Here is a 22,321-nt window from a genome sequence, read left to right on the forward strand (position 1 = left end):
TTGTAAAAAATGTGGGTCACTTTTGTACGGATGGGGAAAATCGGATGTAATGAGGTAATCGAAAAAATCGTGAAATTATTCAAGTGAGTGAGACCGCTCTGATGACGGTAAGTGTCTAGTGAGCAAAAATGTTATATTATATGATTACTCAAGACTGCATCCTGATCCATCCAGCTTAGATCCTCTCAGATAGCAGATAATTTAGTTTGAAAATAGTTCACTAGGTAGCGCATCACATTGTAGGTTTAATAAACCTAGCATATATGAATGCAATGATTATCCAGTCAGTCGTAACTGTGCTAGAACTAGGCAAGGTGGATAATCAAAGGAAGAAGTGTTAGTTTGTTTACTAAAATGAATTATGACGATTGAATATAGCAAGTTTTACTGTAATCAATCCTTCTCGTGTTTATTTGAAAAATTCTCATCACTTTCGTGGGAAATTAATTTGGCAAGACAGGTCCCCCAAATCCGCCCGTAAACTTTTTTTTGTTTTGGCTCTGTTTATGGCAAAATAGTGAACTTATCAGGATCTAGCGAACCATGAGTTCCAGCCTACCAGTGATCTCCAACTTTTTACGTCAATAAAGGATGAAGTTTTCCAAAATATGTATACCAAAAGATTGGCGTAAAATTATCGAATCCATGAACATTTTCTTAAAGTGTTGAATTTAAATCATTTATGAGCATTTCCACGTCAACTGACGAATCAATCTGATTTTGCCCTCTCCGATTTCCATGAAACTTTGCATAATTGCTCGCTAAGGGCAATCATTTAAATTTGTACTAGAATTCGGCCATTTTGACTCGCGTAGCCATTTTCAATATGGCGTGATCGATATTTTTCAATACATCATAACACGAACACTTTTCATGCTCTTGGAAAATGGAATTGAATTTAAATTCCGGAAATCTACTTCAATACTGTTACTTGATCACAAACCTTTGGTTGCTGGGTACATTATAATTTATGGTGGTCCTGAAAAGAAACGTTTTGTCGTGATGGTTGAGTAATGCTGAGCTATTAAGACATGAATGTATATTGTTTGGAACGACAGTGACCTCACAAAGAGCTACTGAATCAAATCAGTAGCGGTGCGACTTCTTCCTCATTCTTCGGTGAATGGACGCTCATGCGGGCTGACTTTCGTTGTGTACTGGAGAACAATGTTCAACGCCTCGCGCCGAAAGCACTACTGCTGCGCTGCTGATGATGACCTACTGGACACCACCACACATGGTGATTACATAAGAACCGTTCGGCGAGACCGGATGGAATTCGATATTGAAATCTGTGTTTTGGAAAGCGCGTTTTGCAGGCATATTGTGTAATTTTCAATAGTGACCTATTAAAAAATTATAAAGTGTTCATTTTAGCAGATTCTTAGAAAAATTTCCAATCGATTGGCTTGTTTAGAATTAAAATCCATCCACTATTGACAGTGTGATAAGTGGTCAAAATGTGACCTGTTTTCGTGTCGCGGTCGAATTTGTTTTTTTTTTAAATTGCACCCCAATATGTTGCCGAAAATTAGCGGTGCCGGTGGTGCAGTGGTAAGCGTGATTATCTCTCACTCCAGCAGGCCTGGGTTCAATCCCAGTCGGCGCCGCCGGGATGTTCTGAGGCATAACATCTCTGATCACGCCTTCCTTCGGATGGGAAGTAAAGCCGTTGGTCCCCGGTTCATGAGTTGATGGGTCGATAGGTAGGGTCCAGGTGTGGGAGCTGCCTTCCTGGGGTCGGTAGCATTGGTGCTCAGCACGGAAAACAAGATCGACGGAAAAACAAATCCAAGGAAATAAAAAAAAAAATGTTGCCGAAAAACGTAATCCTACGTCAAAACATTATAATCCTCAGAATTCTCTTCAGAATAATCATTAGTATTGTCTTTAAATTTTCATAAGAATTTACCTATGTACTCCATAGGAAATATCCCATGTAAATTCCAAAACAATCATCATCATCCAACATTCATTAAGAATTCTTCTAAAATTCGCTTGAAATTCTCCACAAAACATAGTTGGAATGCTCCTAGTATTCTACTCACAATCTCCATAGAATTGTACCATAGCGGTAGCTCTAAGACCAGAAGGTCCCGAAGAAACGTGCTCAACTTTTTGGCTCAGCTCTGGTCTTCGGTCCCAAGCTAATCGATGCACCCCTCGAAACATAGGAAAATTCACGAACCCGTCATTTTATCTGTCAAATTTTCATAGCGAATCAAAACAAACATTGTGTAGTATTAGAATTTCGACTAGAATGGGGTACGTTAATCGATTTGCTTGGGACCAATAGGCTAGTCAAGTAGTGAGCCAATATAAAATCGTTAGTTTCCACCGGTTCCTACTACTGTTCCCTAGGAATCTCCATAAGTGATTTCCCTTTGGAATTCTGTCAAAAAATGGTTCCTTGGAACTCCATTGGAACTATCTTCAGATTTAGGTTCCCTTTAGATTTCAATAGCAATCCTTTTGGAGCTCATGTCAGGTCGCCTCGCAGGGGCGACACATCTAAATCTCAATTTTAGATACATAAAAATCTAGATACTAGCAAATCAATCTTCGAAAAATCTTCTTTCATTTCTCGCATCTACTTGCATCGCGCAGCATCGTTTTGCAGGAAATCTTCAGAATCGTCATCTATCTTCTTTCTATCTACTCAGCGTGCGCGCAGCTAGTCACAGCAAAACACAATCTTTCCTGAATCGTGGATAGAGTCGTCCCCCTCGGATCGCCTTTGCAGATCTTGTTAGAATTTTCGTGCAGTTATTCTTTGAATTCGACTCATAACTCACTTGCAATTCTCCATAGAGTTCCTTATGAATTCTCCTGGATTTGTCCTTGCCTGTACCAAAATCTAAAATCTCTACAAGTCTCACGCTTCAGATTCTCATGCATTCACATCGCCAAAAATATGGGGTAACGGAATGGGAATCCAGAAGACACTTTTTAAAAGTGGTGGATTCATGAAATAGTTTCTAGAGCTGCGCGTTTTTTTTTGCGAAAGCCCTTGTTGATGTGGAATTTTGACCAGAATATGGACCCTTGGGGCAGTAGTCAATTCATGAAACTGGTCCTAGAGCTGTGCGGTTTTTTTGCGAATGGACTTGTTGATGTGTTGTCAAAATAAATCTGGCATTTTGGCCAGAATATGGACCCTTGGGGCCACGGAATGGTCCTCCGGAAGATCTGGATCATTTGTAAAAGTGTTAAATTCATGATTTCTGTCATAATAAATTTGGTATTTTGGTTAGAATAAGGAACCTGGGGACCACATAATGGTTCCTTGAAAGAACCGGAACATCCGTAAAAGTGGTCAATTCATGAAAGTGGTCCTAGAGCTGTGCGGTTTTTTTTTTGCGAATGCACTTGTTACTGTGTTGTCAAAATAAAACTGGCATTGTGGGCAGACTGGTCCTTCAGAAGATCCGGAACATGTGTAAAAGAGATCAATTCAGAAAACTGGTCCTAGAGCTTGTAAGTTACGGCTTACCTGCCAGCCTATAGCTGACCCGATTTTACCCCGGTGGGATGGTCTCGAGCAAGGGTACTTCCCCTAAAGTCGTTCGGATATGGGTGAAACAACAAAACAACAAGAAGGAATCAACTTTCATTTTCATTTTTCATTTTGCAGCGTTTGGTGGGGCAATGGGAGCGCAAGTCAATCCAAAGCCGAGGATAAAGGACGGGTAATGGCTGAATAGTCTATGCGGACCACTTGAACGCCATGGGAAAAGGAAGGGATTGAAGAGACCGGTTATTGGGGGGTTTTGAGGAAATGACACATAGTGATGCTAAATGTAAAGAAACCGAAAATCCATCTCCCACTGATTCATCCTTTCACATATATACCAAATTGATATTTTTTTTTATTGGGTATCAAGCTGGAGCTGCGTGACAGCTTAGTTTTCAAGACTTGACCCATTTGAATAAATTTTGCTTCTATCTTTGACAATACAGCAGAAGCACTAGCCTATGTTGGCCGCTTGAACACTGGATTCCGTATGTATTGTTTCAAGATAGTTATAGAAAAAATGCTGTGACGTGTGCGCGTAGATACATCCACGTAGTAAACCGATTGAATAAGTAAATCCGTTTCGAACGAAATATCTAAATTATGTAAGTTACGAAAACCGCGCGAATTCCGAAAGCCGTGCGAGACAACCGAAGCGAGAAAAAAGGCTTATTATCATTTAAAGAGTGCCACCAAAATAAATGTGATAGCCTATGTTGGCAAGTTGATTAATTTTGGTTTCCTCCCTAGATATTCTACTTACTTACTGCTGAGCTTTGTATCAAATTAGTTAATTTAAAGAACGTATCAATTATTTCAAGATTTCGCGACCGCACCGAACAAATTCTATGAGCTCAAAAGCGTTTGACAAACTTTACCGAATTGCGTATCACTTCTGCGTAAGCTCCGTAGACGTAGGCGCGTTGAATCCGACAGTCGGCAAAGGTTTAACCTGTACCAACACCGCTTAAGACACGACCTCAAGTCAGTGAAACCGTTTATAGCTAAACATCTAAATTACGTAAGATACGAAAATCGCGCAAATTGTGAACGCCACGCGAAACAACCGTAGAGAAAAAAAAAACAACTTATTATCACTTAAAGAGTGCCACCAAAATAAATGTGATAGCCTATGTTGGCAAGTTGATTAATTTTGGTTTCCTCCCTAAATATTCTACTTATTTTACTGTTGAGCTTTGTTTCAATTTAGTTATTTTACCGCACGTATCAATCATTTCAAGATTTCGCGACCGTAACGAACAAATTCTATACTACAGAAGCTCAAAAAAACTTTTGGTGAGCTCTACCGCATTTGCGAATCACTTCTGCGTAAGCTCCGTAGACGTAGGCGCGTTGATTCCGACAGCCGCGAAAAGTTAAACATGCATCAATACCACATAAGGAAAGATCGATTTTACGTATGGCTTAGTTCATAGATTAGCATTGACTGCTGTTTACAAATGTAAGTACTTGAACACTAAGAAATAAGTTAACTCAAATGCTTTAACCGCATATATAAGAGATTTCGCGTATTGAGAGAATTATATAGTAATCGAGTACAACAAACTCAGGGGAATATAATACCTCCAAAAGTTTAAAAGCTATTAATTGTCACATACCTTTACTTTTACTTATTTCCTAAACTATTCCTCTCCTTGTTAATCTGCTTAATAGTATTGGTCTGCCTGCGTTTTCTTGTTACTGTTCAAACCTAAATAAGAAGATTTATTCTACAACTTTAAAGGTTAGTTGCCTCCTAAGCGGACCCCCCGCATCCTAATTCTTTTGTTAATCTACTTAATGTCATTAGACTTTCTGAAGTTTCTTATTTAAGTTCACTTGATGATTATGATATCTCATTAGTCTAATTTAATAAATTATTAAAAGCTCTAATTCACCTAATCAATCATAACCCATGCTTTATAAAGTACCTGCACTTGTGCTTGTAATCTAAAATTAAACGTGTTTCAAGTACTTTTGATAAGCCTATACCTATTTATTATATCTTAGTTCGACCCAGGTACAGTGTTGGAAAAATCATTTTCAAAAAAAGTTCTATCACAGCTCATTGCAGAGATAAATCCCAAAGGAACTTCTCACAAAAAGTTCGTGAACGAGAGATGATAAAAAGTTCATGAAAGCGTAGAGCGAGAGAAATTTTCATTTCGTATCGCGAAAGATCTTTCGTCTCTCCATCTCACATCATTTCACACGTACTCGTGATTCGAACCAACCAAATATCCCCTCAGCTTTGTTCTTTTTTTTTCCAGCGAGTAAAGGTAGGCGATGATCATGCGAGAGTGTCTGTTTGTTTTCTTCTCGTTCTCCGATATTTTTCGCATCCTTCACATTAAATACCATTTCCAGAGAACTTTGAGATTTGGGCGTAATTGCTTTTGTAAACAAACACGTCATTCAGCGATTTCTCACGAATCAAAGCCAGTGATGGAATTCTCACCAAAATATCATTTTCGCTTGCGATACGTTTTCTCTTGGGAACTTTCCCTCACTAGTTTCACACTCCAATATTTCCTGAGCGAACTTTCTGGGATGAGAGAATGAGATATCGCGAACTTTTTTAACTCGAATCACCAACGTGAGGATACGAAAAATATCAGATCATTTTTTCTCTCTATCTCTTTACACCACATTCGTTCTTGAAAATTGCACTGCACATTTCACAAGGGAAAGATTATAGACAGAAAGCTATCCCGAGTAAATCAATACAATCTCTAAAGACTGATAAGTCTGGTACCTGGCTGTCTACTGGCGCCTGTTGTTTAAAGTAGCCGTTATCAGGATGATGTGAACAGTTTTGTGCAACTGATTGATTGGTGCATTGGTTTCTGGCAAAAAAATGAATGAATCAGCACAAGTGTCAACGCGACATTAACGAGGAACGGCGAGGGTAGTGTAAGATTTTGTTCCTTTGGTTTGTTTTTTTCCGTCGATCTTGTTTTCCGTGCGGAGCACCAATGCTACCGACGTGCCAGGAAGGCAGCTCCTACACCTGGACCCTACCTATCGACCCATCAACTCATGAACCGGGGACCAACGGCTTTACTTCCCATCCGAAGGAAGGCGTGATCAGAGATGTTATGCCTTAGAACATCCCGGCGGCGCCGACTGGGATTGAACCCAGGCCTGCTGGGGTGAGAGATAATCACGCTTACCACTACACCACCGGCGCCGTTAGTGTAAGATTTTGTGACTAGCAATTTTTATATTAAAACCGTTCCTCAGGATAGGGGGTTGCGGAAGGAGGAGCGCCTAATGTATCCTCATTTTCACGAAATACAGTTAATGCATGGCTCCTCTCATCACTAGTGTTCGTAATATCGTTCCTGTAAGCTCTTATGCAATAATTATATGCAGGGGGATGGTTGGGAATATAGGTGGTGGTGAACTTTTTCACTGTGCTATTACCAGTGCTGTAAATTCTCAAAATCATTTGAACATTTTTGATGAAAATGAGAAAAGTAGCTATTCGCTATCAAAGGGGACCTCCTCCGAATGGGTGATATCAGTTGCTTAGTCATTTGACGAAGGCATGGATCATTCTCATTTGAGAAACGCTATACATCATTCGATTGAGTGTAACCTACACACAAACGGAGCTCTGGTCGACATTCCGGCGCAAAAGCTAAGCCAACCCGACACCAACCTGACTTCTATCAAACCCCAACCCGATGTTGACCCGACATTGACCCGACATAAACCCAAAATTGACCCGACATTAACACGACATTGGGTCGACATCGACCTTAAATTAGCCTTACATTGATCCGACATCGGGTCGACTTGTCTGTTCGGGACCATTTTCCTGGATTTCTTCCAACTCCACTGTCGTATATCAAATGATACTGAGTGACTCAATTGACAGTGACAATGAGCTTCGAATGAGAAAGGGGCTCTTCAAATTATGGTCATGTGAGAATTCGTTTACACAGAATTGATTGAATGGTTGTAGCAACAATTAATACGAAACTAACGATTTTAAATTGGCTCACCACTTTAGTAGCCTATTGGTCCCAAGCAAACGATTAACGTATCCTATTCTAGTTGAAATTCTATTACTACACTATGTTGATTCGCTATGAAAGTTTGACAGATAACATCAGGGGTGTGTGGATTCATGCAGAACATGCAGGGGTGAGTGAAATAGCTTGGGACTGCTTGGGACCGTTGTTCTGGTACTGAGTGAGCCAAAAATAATAATGATTTTCTTCGGGACCCAGTGGTCTTAGAGTTACCTCTATGGTTGTAGTGGTTCATCTTCAATCGAATGATATGAAAATTTACAGCACTGGTTACAAGTATCTACTATTAGCTGGTTGCATTGAGAACTAAAACTATAAATAAATCCGGAAAACTTTGAGATTAGGGCGTAATTTCTTTTGTAAACACACACTTAATTCGCCGATTTCTCGTGAATTAAAGTTCAATCTAAAAAACTAACAACACAGACAGGTAGAGGAATGATTCATTTGGTATAGTATAGTTCGCTAGATTGTGCTTTGATTCGTGAGAAATCGCTGAATGACGTGTTTGTTTACAAAAGCAATTACGCCCAAATCTCAAAGTTCTCTGGAAATGGTATTTAATGTGAAGGATGCGAAAAATATCGGAGAACGAGAAGAAAACAAACAGACACTCTCGCATGATCATCGCCTACCTTTACTCGCTGGAAAAAAAGAACAAAGCTGAGGGGATATTTGGTTGGTTCGAATCACGAGTACGTGTGAAATGATGTGAGATGGAGAGACGAAAGATCTTTCGCGATACGAAATGAAAATTTCTCTCGCTCTACGCTTTCATGAACTTTTTTTCATCTTTCGTTCGCGAACTTTTTGTGAGAAGTTCCTTTGGGATTTATCTCTGCAATGAGCTGTGATAGAACTTTTTTTGAAAATGATTTTTCCAACACTGAGAACAATAAAAACAATTCCCAAGTGAAGGGAGAGGTATTCACAAAAAGCAATCTTGTAAATCACATTAAAATTAAAGAACAAACTATATCTGCTGAATTCCACATAAACTACGACAGTATTATCAACAATCAATACGAAACTAACGATTTTAAATTGGCTCACCACTTTAGTAGCCTATTGGTCCCAAGCAAACGATTAACGTACCCTATTCTAGTTGAAATTCTATTACTACACTATGTTTGTTTTGATTCGCTATGATAGTTTGACAGATAACATCAGGGGTGTGTGGATTATGCAGAACATGCAGGGGTGAGTGAAATAGCTTGGGACTGCTTGGGACCGTTGTTCTGGTACTGAGTGAGCCAAAAATAATAATGATTTTCTTCGGGACCCAGTGGTCTTAGAGTTACCTCTATGGTATTATAACGTCAATAAGTATGGTCATTTCTACCCGTTCATAGTATATATTGAAGTTAACAACAATGGTTGGTTCTAAAACGTACAACCTTATTCGAACGTTAATGGAAATAGGTTTCACATTTCTAGCTTGAACCTTTTCTGATGTGGTTAGGCTATAGTTTCTTTGCAAAAAATGTATAGGAAAAAGTGAGATTTCGTATGGTGAACGTTCTTAACCACCCATTATTGCTATGGTTAGGTCTTTGAAAACCTTAATCAATATGGTCAAAACTTCACCTAGGTATGGTTCGATTAAAGTTGACTGAACCATTCTCATAATGGTTTTCACAGGAAGATAAACCATTTTCAATGTGGTAACCGTATGGTTGTGATTTATGCGGGTTGTTTTCAAATCAAAACAAACATGTTGATCTTTTTGGTATCTTCATAGAAGTTCCGAATCAGACTCATCACGTTTGTCCTACCAGCGGACAAAGAAAATCCTCTGCTCTGAAGCGATTGTGCGGATGAAAGTGCTTTTCTCGATTCCAGCGATCGAGAATCCATCAAGAGCAGCGAGCCTTGCAACTATCTCAGATTGTTCTTTGCATTTTAGGTAGCCTGACAAACTTTATTGTTTTGCTGTTGTCAAGCTTTTTGAAGAGCTTGGCTGTCCGATGGTTGTTTCAAGCTTATGGTATGAGCTGATTCGAGATGTCGAACAACGAGACAATGCCTTGTCTGCCGAATGTTTGGTAAAATGCTTCAAAACTTCTGACATTTAAGCCTGATATAAACAACGAATGAAACATCTTTACTCTTACTAGATGAAATCTGCAAAACTTGCGATTTTATCGATCCTCTTTTCGAAAATTTGCTTCCTTATAGCAGCAAGTTGAAGAAATCCCCTCCCCCTAACACGCAAATAACTTTGAGTATTGATTAGGTTTTGAAATGAACTATTACCAGCAACAATGAATTTGCTTTTTGGGGTGTTTATATCTGTGCGGATTTGCTAGCGCTAGTGTACTAGCCATCCCTAATAAATTTGTTATGGTTATTTTGCTTAACGACGTGTTTAGGGTATCATCCAAACCATTTGTGGAAATGTTCGACTATTTGGGTTATTGTTCGTTTATGGTATTTGTTTATTAGGGATCTAGCACGAATTTCAGTTGATCCTGAAATCTCATGCTGGTAGACGCTGATGCCCTGTTTACCTTGTGCTAGTGAGCTTTTTTGCTAGCAGCAAGTGATATAGCCTAAGTGTAAACACCCCAATTATGGATCGAGCCAATTGCAAGAGAAAAAAAAAGACAATGAATTCATCAACAAACAGGGATGCCAAATGATTTTATCAAAAGTCTGTATGAGTGTCAAAAAATATGTCTGTATTTATCTGTACACTAGAAAAAATCACCGCAATGCTGATTACGTATTTTCCACATGTATTTTGGCTATAAAATTGCTCGTCACCCACTAAACTGAATAAATAAGCATTTTTGTACTTTAAAAAGTGCGTTTATGTGTGTATTTTTCAAATTTTTATTCCTAGTACAAAAAATACGAAGTCAAAACTTAAGAAGCATTTTGCTGTTTAAAATCACGAGATTTAAAAAGATAAATATCCCATACAAGGTCCATGTACAGAACCATCGGAATAAAGTGAAAACTTAAAAAAGCGTCACATTCACAAGAACGTATGCACATCGGAGGAGGAAATCGAGGGGGACGACTCTATCTACGATGCAAAAAAGATTGTGTTTTGCTGTGGCTAGCTGCGCGCACACTGAGTAGATAGAAAGAAGATTGATGACGATTCTGAAGATTTCCTGCAAAAAATTGATGAGCAATGCAAGTAGATGCGACAAATGAAAGAAGATTGTTCGAAGATTGATTCGCTAGTGTGAGATTTGTTGACCATCTAAACTTGAGATTTAGATGTGTCGCCCCCCTCGGAGGAAATAGCTAAAATTATGTTGGTAAATACACTGGTTATATCTAATGAAATATATATGGCAAAGAGCCTGGTGATCTTGTTGGTGATTCTCATGTTTATGATATTTGTCATCGTTACTCATCGTTTCCTAAGCAGTAGCGTAGAGTTGACGCCAATTGCGATTTCCTCGAAATGCTCCACTTCCCGCGCAATTTCCTCGAGCATGACACTACCAGCAATTTCCACTTGTCCATTTTCGGCAAAGTTCCGCGTTATGATTTTACCACTTCTTTTACATGTCGTTTTCAAGTTGTCCAACTTTGGTCGTGAGACGTCCATTCTCGCAATAAGCATTTATTCCTCCATGGATCTTCTGGCAAACGGTCTTTTCAGGAGGTCATCAACAATATCCTGTTCCATGAATCCTTTTAATTTTGCACTATGCTATGAAAAATATTCCATCAATGCACTGAGGCTACTGAATGAAATGCAGACATGGTAGTGAGAAAATTTAAAAATTTAAAATTCGATGTGTGCGTGTAGGTAGGTATACAACGAATGACGGCTCTCAAAGATTCAATCAATTCAGAGAGAAACTCAAATGCGACGTTGCCTATCCAGCTTTCCATGCTCGGTAATGGCGGCCTGTTTGTATGAATAAATGTATCCTTCACTGTGCTTTTTGACACTAACTGGAGGGCGTATGTAAAGAGCCTGAATTTATAAAGAGACGACATCTTATCCATTTGACAGGTCTTCTGCTCGATTGGAATGACTTTTCCTATTACTTTGACAGACAATCGATTGTTCCAATTTTGACATGTCGCCTCTTTATAAATTTAGGCTCTTTAGGCGTATGTTGTTCCATTTTCTACTGTTCCTGGGAGAGGGAAAGGGAAGGGGTTGAAATTCGAACATCCAGATAGTGTCAAAAAGCACAGTGAAGGATACATTTATTCATACAAACAGGCCGCCATTACCGAACATTGAAAACTGGATACGTGCCAATTTATTCTCTTCTCTTTAAACTGTGCAAAGATAGAAGTGCACAAAATAAACACTAACACAGCGGCAATAATGCTTACGGGACTTCAATACATATACAACTGATCTGGTTGTAAATACGAGCGTTTCTGGTGCACAAGCAAAAGTGCTCAGACTGGGAGAACTAAGCATGCGGTGGCTTTGGTAGAACGAAGGCATATTTTCCTTGCTTGTTTTGTGTCGCTGATTCGCCATAGAAGCCCAAAAAGAGTGTTGTCTGCACGTGGTAAAATCCCAGCGTGCCCGTACGTGAAAACAAGATCGCTATGCCTCGTTTCTGTTTTACGTACATTTCTTTCAGTGGTGGGTAAAACGGAGGTTGAGCAGCGATGTGGTAAACAATTCAGCTACTATCTAGTTATGTGGTGGACAATTCAGTTACTATCCATATGAAACCAATATATAGGGCGGACAAAAAAGGAATTAATTGAGTATTAAATTTTTGTCTCTTAATTTTTATGAAATATAAATTCTACTTTTTGAAAATTCGAGACTGTGCAGTGCACGAGGTGCACATATGGACGAGACGCCACGATTCTATATTATTTGTGTATTTGTATCAACAATTTTCTTGAGAAGCTGCGTGCTCCTAGTAAGAAAAATGTCGATTTACTGAGTCTATTCAGCAAAATGTTGGTAAATTACAGAATTTAGGATTGCTGAAAAAATCATTAAAAATTAAATCTGAAATCTTTACTGATTTTCAGTAAAATGTTGTCATTTTGACAGAAGTTGGAATTGCTGGAAGATACAACAGCATTATTTTGCTGGAAAGTTTGCTGATCTTTCATCAAGTCTAAAATCAGCAAAATTTTACTGATTTTCAGTGATTTAAATTTGGTGTGTAGGCATCTGGGTAAGGCTAGAAAAAGGGAAAATGTCTTATTTCAAATAAAAATAAATGAAAAACGATCAGAACTTACCGAACAGATGTTATTATTTAGTCTTATCATACGTGTTCCTCTAAAATAGTCGAAAACCCGTTCATAATCATAACAAGATGCACACTAGACTGATGCAAAATTTGAAATTTTCGCTCCACAGTACTCAAACGGTTTCAAATCAGGTCCTGATTAGCCTCCCAAAATTTAAACTCATTTTACAAGAAACTGACTTGGCACAAACCATTTCAAGTTTATATATGGGAATTACTATGGGAAAACCATACTTTTTGTTCATTGTCTTCTTCCCATTTTCCATATTGCTTTTTCGAAAATTTCTAAAACTATTCTTACGGGAAATTTTTTAAGCTACAACTTTGCAGAATATCGTTTTTCAGCCAAATGTCAAATTAAATTGTTATTAATTGTTTAAGAGATTGATAATCTTATGGCATGATCAAGCAGCTGTTCTGTGGGCAACACTGTATTCTGCAGTGTGACATAGTAGCCATGATATTTGTGCTCTATTCTTCGCACCAGAAACACCAATGTTGCCTGCTGAACAGTTGAATGAGCATAATCATAAGACATCAGTGACTTGAATCATTAATATTTTTTGTTCCTTAAATTTGATTGAAAAGTGGTTTTGAATAAAGTTGTAGCTGAGAAAATTTGCTACAATCTTTGCTATCAATTTCAAAAGCATAGTGATATGGTGAATTGTTAGATAGATATGAACAAAAACATTAGTTTTCCCATAGTAATTCCCATATAAACTCACAATGGTTTGTGCCAAGTCAGTTTCTTACTAAAGTAGTTCAAATTTTGGGAGGCTAAGCAGGACCCAATTTGAAAACGTATAAGCAAAATGGAGCGAAAATTTCAAATTTTACATCAGTCTAATGCACACACTCGAAAATAATTTTTATTTTTTGTTGAATTTCAGGAACCAATTGATAAAAATCTGTACGCAATCTTTATTAAGTTTCAAATATCTGTATAATGTCTGTAGTCTGTATTAGGTCTGTACGAGACTTCAAAAATCTGTATAAATACAGACATATCTGTATATCTGGCACCGCTGTCAACAAACGATAATGACAGAGCAGACAGTAGAACCTCTCTAATTTGAATCTTTATTGAAAGTAAAGTCTGTTTAATCCGATTATGTGGTAAATTATAACAATCATCAAACAAAATCAAATTATAACCCTAATAAAAATAACCATAAGAGAGAGCTAAACGCCGTGTTTGGGGTATCATCCAAACCATTTGTGGCATAGTTTACCCATCCGGGATACAGTTCGTCAATGGTATTTGTTTATTAGGAAACCGCCTGCATAGAACATAATAATAAGGAGTCCATATTCGGTTTATCATCCCAACAATATGTGGTACTGTAAAGGGTGTCCACGATGAAATTGCCACACACAAAATTGATTCGCAAAATTCGAGTTTTCATCCGATTGCCATCAAATTTTCAGGGATTGAGAAATAACTATTAAACTTCATTTTACCATTTTACTCGTATTTTATTTACAGTCCATACGCAAATGCCCGCACCTTGGCCTTAACCCCGGCCATAAGATTCTGCACAACCTGTGAATCAACCGTTTTTTGCATGTAAACCCATACTTTCTTCAGTTCCTCGACTGTCTTCACTACCTTAGGTCGTTTAAGAAGGTGCTGCTTCATAATCGCCCAGTACTTCTCGATGGGGCGGAGCTCCGGAGTGTTGGGAGGGTTGAACATTTTCGGCACGAAATTGACCTTATTGTCCGCATACCACTTCAGCACGTCCTTGGAGTAGTGGCATGAGGCCAAATCCGGCCAGAAGATTGTTGAGACGTTGTGGGCCTTCAGGAGAGGAAGCAGCCGCTTCTGGAGGCACTCTTTTATGTACACCTGTCCGTTCATCGTGTCCTGGGTCACGAAAGGTGCACTCCGCTTCCTGCACGTGCAGATGGCTTGCCAAACCAGGAATTTCTTCGCAAATTTGAACACCTTCTGAGTGCGGACATGCTCCGGAACGCTGAACTTATCCTTGGCCGTGAAAAACAGGTTGCCGGGGATCTGTTTGAAGTCGGCCTTCACATATGTTTCGTCGTCCATGATGCAGCATTCAACTTTCGTCAGCATGTTGAGGTACAACTTCCTGGCACGGGTTTTGGCGGACTTGTTCTGCTTCTCGTCGCGATTAGGGGCCTTTTGTACCTTGAACGTTCGAAGCCCAGCCTTAGTTTTGGCCTTCTGGACAAAACTTCGGCTTAGGTGCAGCTTCTTAGCCACATCCCTAACGGAGGCGTTCGGATTTCGGTTGAAGGCCCCAACTACGCGGTTGTGATTTTTGGTGTTGTACGGAATACTTTTTCCTTCACTTCTGGGCTTCCGATCGGTGGTCAACCGTTCCTCGAACCGCTTAATCACTCGCGACACCGTGGAATTCGCGATTCCCAACGTTTTAGCAATGGAACGATGCGAGAGATCCTTGTTCTCGTGATGAATGCGCAAGATTTTATCACGCACGAGCTGTTCTTTCGACTCCATTTCCGCGAGTTTTGATCACAGGACTTTAAAACTTGCAAGATGTAAATAATGCACTATGAACTAAATCCACCCAAATTTTCATTAAATTCTACCCAACGGTTAAAAAGTTAGAGCAATTTCATAGTGTGGCAATTTCATCGTGGACACTCTTTAGAACGATTTGTGGTATCGTTCATGTATGGTGCTTGTTTATTTGGGCGATAAATTGAAATCCCCTTTAAGTCACCCTCTAAGTACAACGCGCAAGTGCTCGTGTTATAAAAGTTGCCGCGAGTACTGAAAGGTTAAGACCATTTTTGATACCTATGTAATTCTCCGTGAAATGCGCTTTAAACTTAATCCCATTTTGTTTACACTCAGCTGCATTTCTCTGTCCGCTGAAAGCCATCGCTCGCTGCATTTTCTTTGTATACCTACCCACGACTTTATGCAACAGTTCCGCCATGAATTTCAGCAAATAATAAAATAAATAAACTACTTGCACAATTATTTCCGTCAGCTTTTGATGGAATGAAATATGTTAGTAGTAGTTATACAGTTCGCTGCACGCGAAGAGTAGCTCGAAAAATGTTAGTAGGCGAACTGTGTTGAATCAGTTTTACCGTAGGAACTTTTGAAGAATTGTTTAGGTACATTCAGGTACCCATGGCGTGTTAAATTTCACGGATCAAAGCGCTCCAAAATAAGCTTGGCAAACCTAGGTTCCGTTTTGTCGCTGAGTCACTCGCTCCATCAGCCCCAATCTGTTGCACTGTCTGTATTTAGCAGCGGCAGGTTGCTAAGTCGGCTTCAGCTGAGCCTATTGGATGACAGCTAGCACGAGCCAACTGCGCGACCATGGATCGGATTGAATATGTAATAAACTGGCAGTAGGATTTTCACTTTCTTCTGCGATCTTGAAGGTAGCTCTCAAGCCATTTAAAGTCAGTACTACGTACATACTACTGCCTACCTATTTGCAGTCTGTTCCGTTCGGCTAGTCAGCGCGGGGAAGATTATATTTTTATGATTTTTCTGTATAATTTCCATTTCCCGGTTAGTCGGGGCCGGCTTTGCACAGCGGCAACGGCAAGTGAATGCCGTTGTGCTTGTCTTGGCCATCGCGCTGCAAAGCTGCAGAAGTAGCGACGAGGAGGGCAGATTTAATGACTGAAGTCCTGAAGTCAACTGGTGACAGGTGAAGGTGGCGGCGCTTGTCAAATCGCTGTCAGTTTTATTACTCTCGTTGAGCCACGATTTGTGTGATTCCTTCAGTGACGGAAATGGCTTTGACATCTAACTTTTATGATATCGATCAACGTAAATGGCACAAGATGCCATTTTACGTGAATGTTAACTTAGAGAAATTCAATTAATGTTTAGAAAGTTTAAGATTTGCTTTAATCCACTTGAAAATTGCAGTCCGGTAAATTCCTATTTAGATTAGCTCTCCCGAGCTCGTAAGCAAGCGGCAACAATCGTTTTACATAATCCATCATCGGTCGCTTAACCTAAAAGCCTTCTCTCGTCTGAATAATGCACAAAGACAAATTTTTCCGCGCCCAGGTTCTGCTGATACGAACCGTGGCGGCCATAGCTCTCATTGTTTATTGTTTCCACCGAAACCACATCTTTCACCTCTAAGTAAATATATGCAGAAATAAGCCATCACATTTTTCGCTTACTGCTCCACTGAATCTCAGCTGGCCGAGGCAGGCCGTTGCGTAGCAACCCTTTTCGACTTCACTTTCTTCCCGAGCTTTGCGTGACACCGAATCCATCCGGAAAAGGTAAACAGATGACGCTGGCGCCCCATAATTTAAATGGCACGTCACTTCAATTCCAGCAAAACTTTCGCTCTCGCTTCGCATGTTCGTCGAAGCGAAGCGTCTTCTTTATTTGTGCATTCCCCCCCCAACAAGAACTAAAGACCCTGAAAGGCTGACAGCTCGCCGACCGATCTGATCTCCTTCGGGGAAATCCTGGTTGGATGCTATATCGAAATTTTTAGAAAACACCAAGGTCTACCACCTCATCAAGTTAGCCAATCCGGAGGTGGAATACGGCTGCGGTGGACGTGACAGTGGTGAATAATCGCAACCCTACCTTGTTGTAGTAAACATACTTACTTAACCAAGCAACCGGGTTGCATAACTTCTGCGAAACAACTTGACGTGTACGGCAGACAACCAACGCAATGGTGTTGTGCCGGGCATGGAAGGGACTTTTCTTATTTACATATACGACGAGTCGACGTAGTTTATGGACTGCGGGCGCGCGCTGCTGTTGCATTGCACCGATTGAGAATCGAAGGAAGGTGAGTGTGTGACCTAGATACGGGTCAACGACGACTACGACGGCGCGTCCGTGTTGACATATTGCGGTCTTCGATGGTTATTCGCCGCGGTGCGCAATTACATAACTGGGAAATCCTAACTTTGAAAATGAGCCGGCTATATTTCATTCGTTCTTCTCTTACTATTTCCAATTTGCTAAAATAAACCTCTTTTATGCGTAATCCCACTAATTGCAGCAGTAAACAAATTAGTTTATTATTGCCATCGCTCCGAGCGATCAGCCACTATACTTGGTCATTAAGTAGGCGCCGCAGTAGTAAAAAGCTTTCTTCGCGGCGAACAGGTTATGGTTACCTTGTGGTGTTCAGGGGGAATAAATCCGCCTCTTTAATCGTTTATCACCGATATCTCTCATCAACCGGACTCGGCCAAACTCTGTAGTGCTTTTGTAGCCCCCAAAATCATCCCATTTTTTTTTCTTTCTGTCGAAATGTTACCTTGAGGACATGCTAAATGCATGACCAACATATCCACCATCGGAGAAGGCCGTTTGACTGGGTTGGTAAACATGGAAACCCCGCGACGCCGGCCAATCGACGATGACTCTGCCTGCCTACTATGTTGTTGCTGCTACAGTCATCAGGCTACAGCGAGAGGCGACTGATGCTGGGCTAGGCTGGCTATTATTGTTGTTGTTGTTGTTGTTGTTGTCATCGAACCGGACTCGATCGTGCGTTGGCGAACGGACGGTTGCTGTTACCTTGACACGGAACTTTACTTTTGCTTTCTTTTGCGCCATCGACCATCGTCATTTCTCCCCGCCGCCGCCGCCGCCGTCGCATTTGTGTTTCTTCTTCTGCTTTTGCTTCTATCTCGCGCGTCTCTCGCGCTTTTACGATCGTTTAGCCGATCTTGATTGGATGATGGGGATAGGATCGTAATGATGACGGAGGCTGATGCGTTTTTTTCCGTTGTTGCTGATGAACTCTCGTTTTTAACCTGGGAATTAATGACGATGTAGAGCTAAACCAGTTTCGTCTTTTGGGCGGTCATTGACGTCCATTTATTCTCATTCTAGTGGATGGGTTCGGTCTGATTGTGAACGGGACACAGCAATGGACAATCAAATCATCTATGTGTTTTGAAAATGGTCCCTTTGTTTGAGTTGTAACTTAAAAAAAAAATATTAAGGGTTGTGTCCTAGACACGACCGCAGTATGACGTAGAACTACGCAAAATTGGTGTATGTCGTGCATTATTTTTAACTATTATACTTTATCTTAAATTTTTCAAGTATTACAATGTTTCGGTTATGGTTCAACGTACGTGTATCTCTTAGCGGAAGTGAATATTCACTGTTATTATTTTTGCGAGGTATTGTGTACTACCGCAAACTACTTTATCAGAAATAATGTCAGTGATTATTCACTTTCGTTAAGAGACACATCTACCGTTTCGTGATGAGTGTGTGAGTGAAGACCACGATTTACGTCCATTTTTACAGTGGACGTGCAATGCCCCCCTTTGGCAATGTTGCCATATCTTGAAACCACTGGAAGTGAATGGAGGAAGCTTTTTGGATAGCTGAAGATAAAATATTTTTTGTATTGTACCTCATGACAATAGCTTTAAGATGTAATGTATAGTGAATAAGAAATCTCGGCACTGTAAAGTTTATTCGATTGTGCCTCGTAAAATAAAGTAATTATCAAAAAAATATTGAATAATGTTCTCATAATAGGATATTATTGAACGTTTTTATTCAGCAATGAATTTGAATCATGGCTGGGCCTAAAAATGCATGATGGCCTATTATATAAAGTACCATTTGTATGCTTAAGACCCCGCAAGGCCGAGTGTAATAAACCAAACAACCGTCGCTAAATGAAAGGTATTATGGTCACATAAAGCACATAATTTTTGGAATCGATCAACCGGTTCCAAAAATATGAGCGGAACATTCTGCGGTTTATATAAGGCATGAGGCTAATTGCGACCTCAAACGAATAAAACTTAGCATGGGACACCTCAAATCACATTAGAATGAAAAAAAAAACTAGTTCAATGGTATTTATTTTGGGACCCTGTGACACATTGGCCATGTTTTGATTCCTCCGGACAAGTGGCCAGTTTCTGAATATGGTCAGAAACCATTGAATCATTAAAATTCAACAACCAGTTCAATGGCAGTTATTAGGAATAGCCAGGATCCAATTTCCGGAAACCCTTAGGAAAGTAGCCAGTTTTAGACATGGGTTTGTATAAATGAACCCAAGTCTTCTTCGACCTCATCGCTGGTTATCAAGGTGATCACACTGTAGTCCACCTCGCTAGTGTACTTTCCAGCTAGCACATGCCCTGCTTACATTATGCTGGCTAGTACACTAGCGCTAGCAAATCCGCATAGATGTAAACCACATTAACTACTGACTCGCTCCTGCCTGCTGCAGGACCCAGTACTACGCCGTCCGAAGCGGTAATTAGAACAAGCACGACAGCAGCGCTGTTTTATACCTTTTCAGGTTCAAGCAGAACGATGTGCAACCAAGTGGTACTCGATTATGACGACTGGGTTTGGGGCAAACATTTATTTCATGAAAATATTTATAAAATTATCATTATTTAATTTTTCAAAAGATTTTTATGGAAAATTGGAAAAGCATTTATTTCAAAAGATGCGTAAAGTAATTTCCTATCGATTGGCGTATTTGGATTTTTATTTCATCTATAAATGACAAAGTTATAAGAGTTCAAAACCTAACACTACTTCACCGCACATATTTTTTGATTTGCACCCCAGTATAGTCGACAAAGACGTAGTTCTACGTCAAAAAATCTTGACTGAGAGAAGGATTTGTATCAATTCAAAAAACTTTAAAGTGCTTTAACTGTCCAGTATGTGCATTCGAATTTCCGAAATATTGGCAAATGGTGGATCAAATAATCTAGTTCTGAGCTTCATTGGCTGGATTTGTACGAAGTTTGAGCAAATTTAGTAAAATGTTTCTTATTTGACTCTACCCTAGTCGCTACTTCGTCGTAATCGCCCATTTCCGTTCTATCGTCAGAAAAGAGCATTTCTAACACCCCAATGGGTCTGGGTTCAATCCCAGTCGAGGTCGGTGGGATTTTTCTGAGGCATCAAAATCTCTGGTCACGTCTTCCTTCGGAAGGGAAGTAAAGCCGTTGGTCCCGGCCCATGTGTGTTGAATGAGTGCGATATCCTGCGCAGGTGTGGAAGCTGCCTTCCTGCACATTCGATTGCCGTCAATGAATGGCAATCGATGTCCGTCGGTGATTGGCACTAGATTGCGGAACAGAGACCGACGTTAAATAAAGGAAAGAAGAAATCAATAGTAGGTTTGTTCCGATGCGTTAGTTCATTACTAGAAATACTCAGAGGGAGAGATTATAGTTGCTATATTCATAGTCAAGTGGGTAGAATTTCGATCTATCAAAAAGCGGAACCAATTCAATATATTGTAGACACCAACAGTTGAAAAAGTACTGTCAACTTTTATAAACAAAACGTTGATTATTCTTTCTTCGCCAATCGAACGCAAATTACCAGCATCATCGGATAAGGGAAACTTTCCCCAACCCAAAGATGGTGTTAATTTGCGTAGACGAGTTTTGAGTCACGAGAAAAGGGTTTCCTAAGATTTGTTCGCAATAGCTGATGTGCTCTTTTCTGTTGTTGGTCGTGATTAGCTCGATTGGTTCCGCTATTTGGCAGTTCAATTGGCTCCCGAGATTCTATCCACCAGACAATGAATATAGCGACTATAGGAGAGATGGGCCGTTACAAAACTTTTCCGTAGTACGGTGTTCCGCAACTTCACTGTTTTTATATTTACATTCTGGCATAACAATTATTAGACTTACAAATTAGTTTTCTAACAGTAACAATTCGGTTCGTGAGAATTCCAAGTCAATTATTTAGTTTTGAGGTTAGGTTATCTAATGATGATATGGGTCAAATTATTTATCAAGCATTTTAATAGTTGCAGTTAAGTACTCACGTTCGCGTACGATTCACTAAGTTTAAACTAATTCTATTGGTGCTTCCATAGAAATACTTTATCTGTAATGCACGCGTTATTCTGTTTATTTACTTCGGTTCGCTATCAAAAATATTTTTTCATTCGTCCGAGCTGAGTCGATGCTGAAGCGATCAAAAGTGCCTATCGTCCAAATTCCGCAACACCCCGACCCGTAATGTCTTACCCTTGATTGGCCTTACTGATATCTAGGACGTCCAGAAGGGCTACTTTGATCGCTGGCTTTTGTAGAACTCCCGACGAAGTTTGAACATCGACCTTTCTCATCTGACCGTCCGTTCCCGGGTATGTCTTAACAACCCGACGTCGCAACAAGTGTGGGCAAAATAAGAAATCAATTGATATTTTCCGCTCTCATGGGCTCGCAATATAACGCGTGATATTGGAGCAAAATATCATGCTTGATATTATTGAGCTTACTTGTCGGATTGAAAACTAGTTAGAACCAAATCGACTTCGGTTAGGCATCTTGATGTCATTTGTGACAACTGTCAAACTTTCCGTTTCCGTCCCGCTTCCGCCCACATTGCGCTGTCTCATGTTTTCAGGTTGATGTAGTATAATTCTGAAGATCTTCAACTGTCCAACAATTTAAATCACGTCTCTCAGATTTTTACCCACGATACCAGGTTGCTCAGAAATTATTTCAAAGACCATCAGGTGCTCAGCGATCTTCATAAACAATCATACTTTCTTTACGTGTTTCGTCAGCAGAATAGTCTGGGACGA

General features: G+C 39.9%; 1 protein-coding gene across 1 annotated transcript in view; it reads left to right on the forward strand.

Annotated features, from left to right (window-relative positions):
• LOC135698958 (serine proteinase stubble) overlaps window positions 1-22,321 on the forward strand; it is a 667,696-nt gene that overhangs the window by 506,612 nt on the left and 138,763 nt on the right. The window lies entirely within an intron of this gene.

The sequence above is a fragment of the Ochlerotatus camptorhynchus genome, unplaced genomic scaffold (genome assembly GCF_037179485.1).
Source record: "Ochlerotatus camptorhynchus isolate MF236.1 unplaced genomic scaffold, CSIRO-AGI_Acam_v1.1 ptg000099l, whole genome shotgun sequence".
Lineage (NCBI taxonomy): Eukaryota > Metazoa > Arthropoda > Insecta > Diptera > Culicidae > Ochlerotatus > Ochlerotatus camptorhynchus.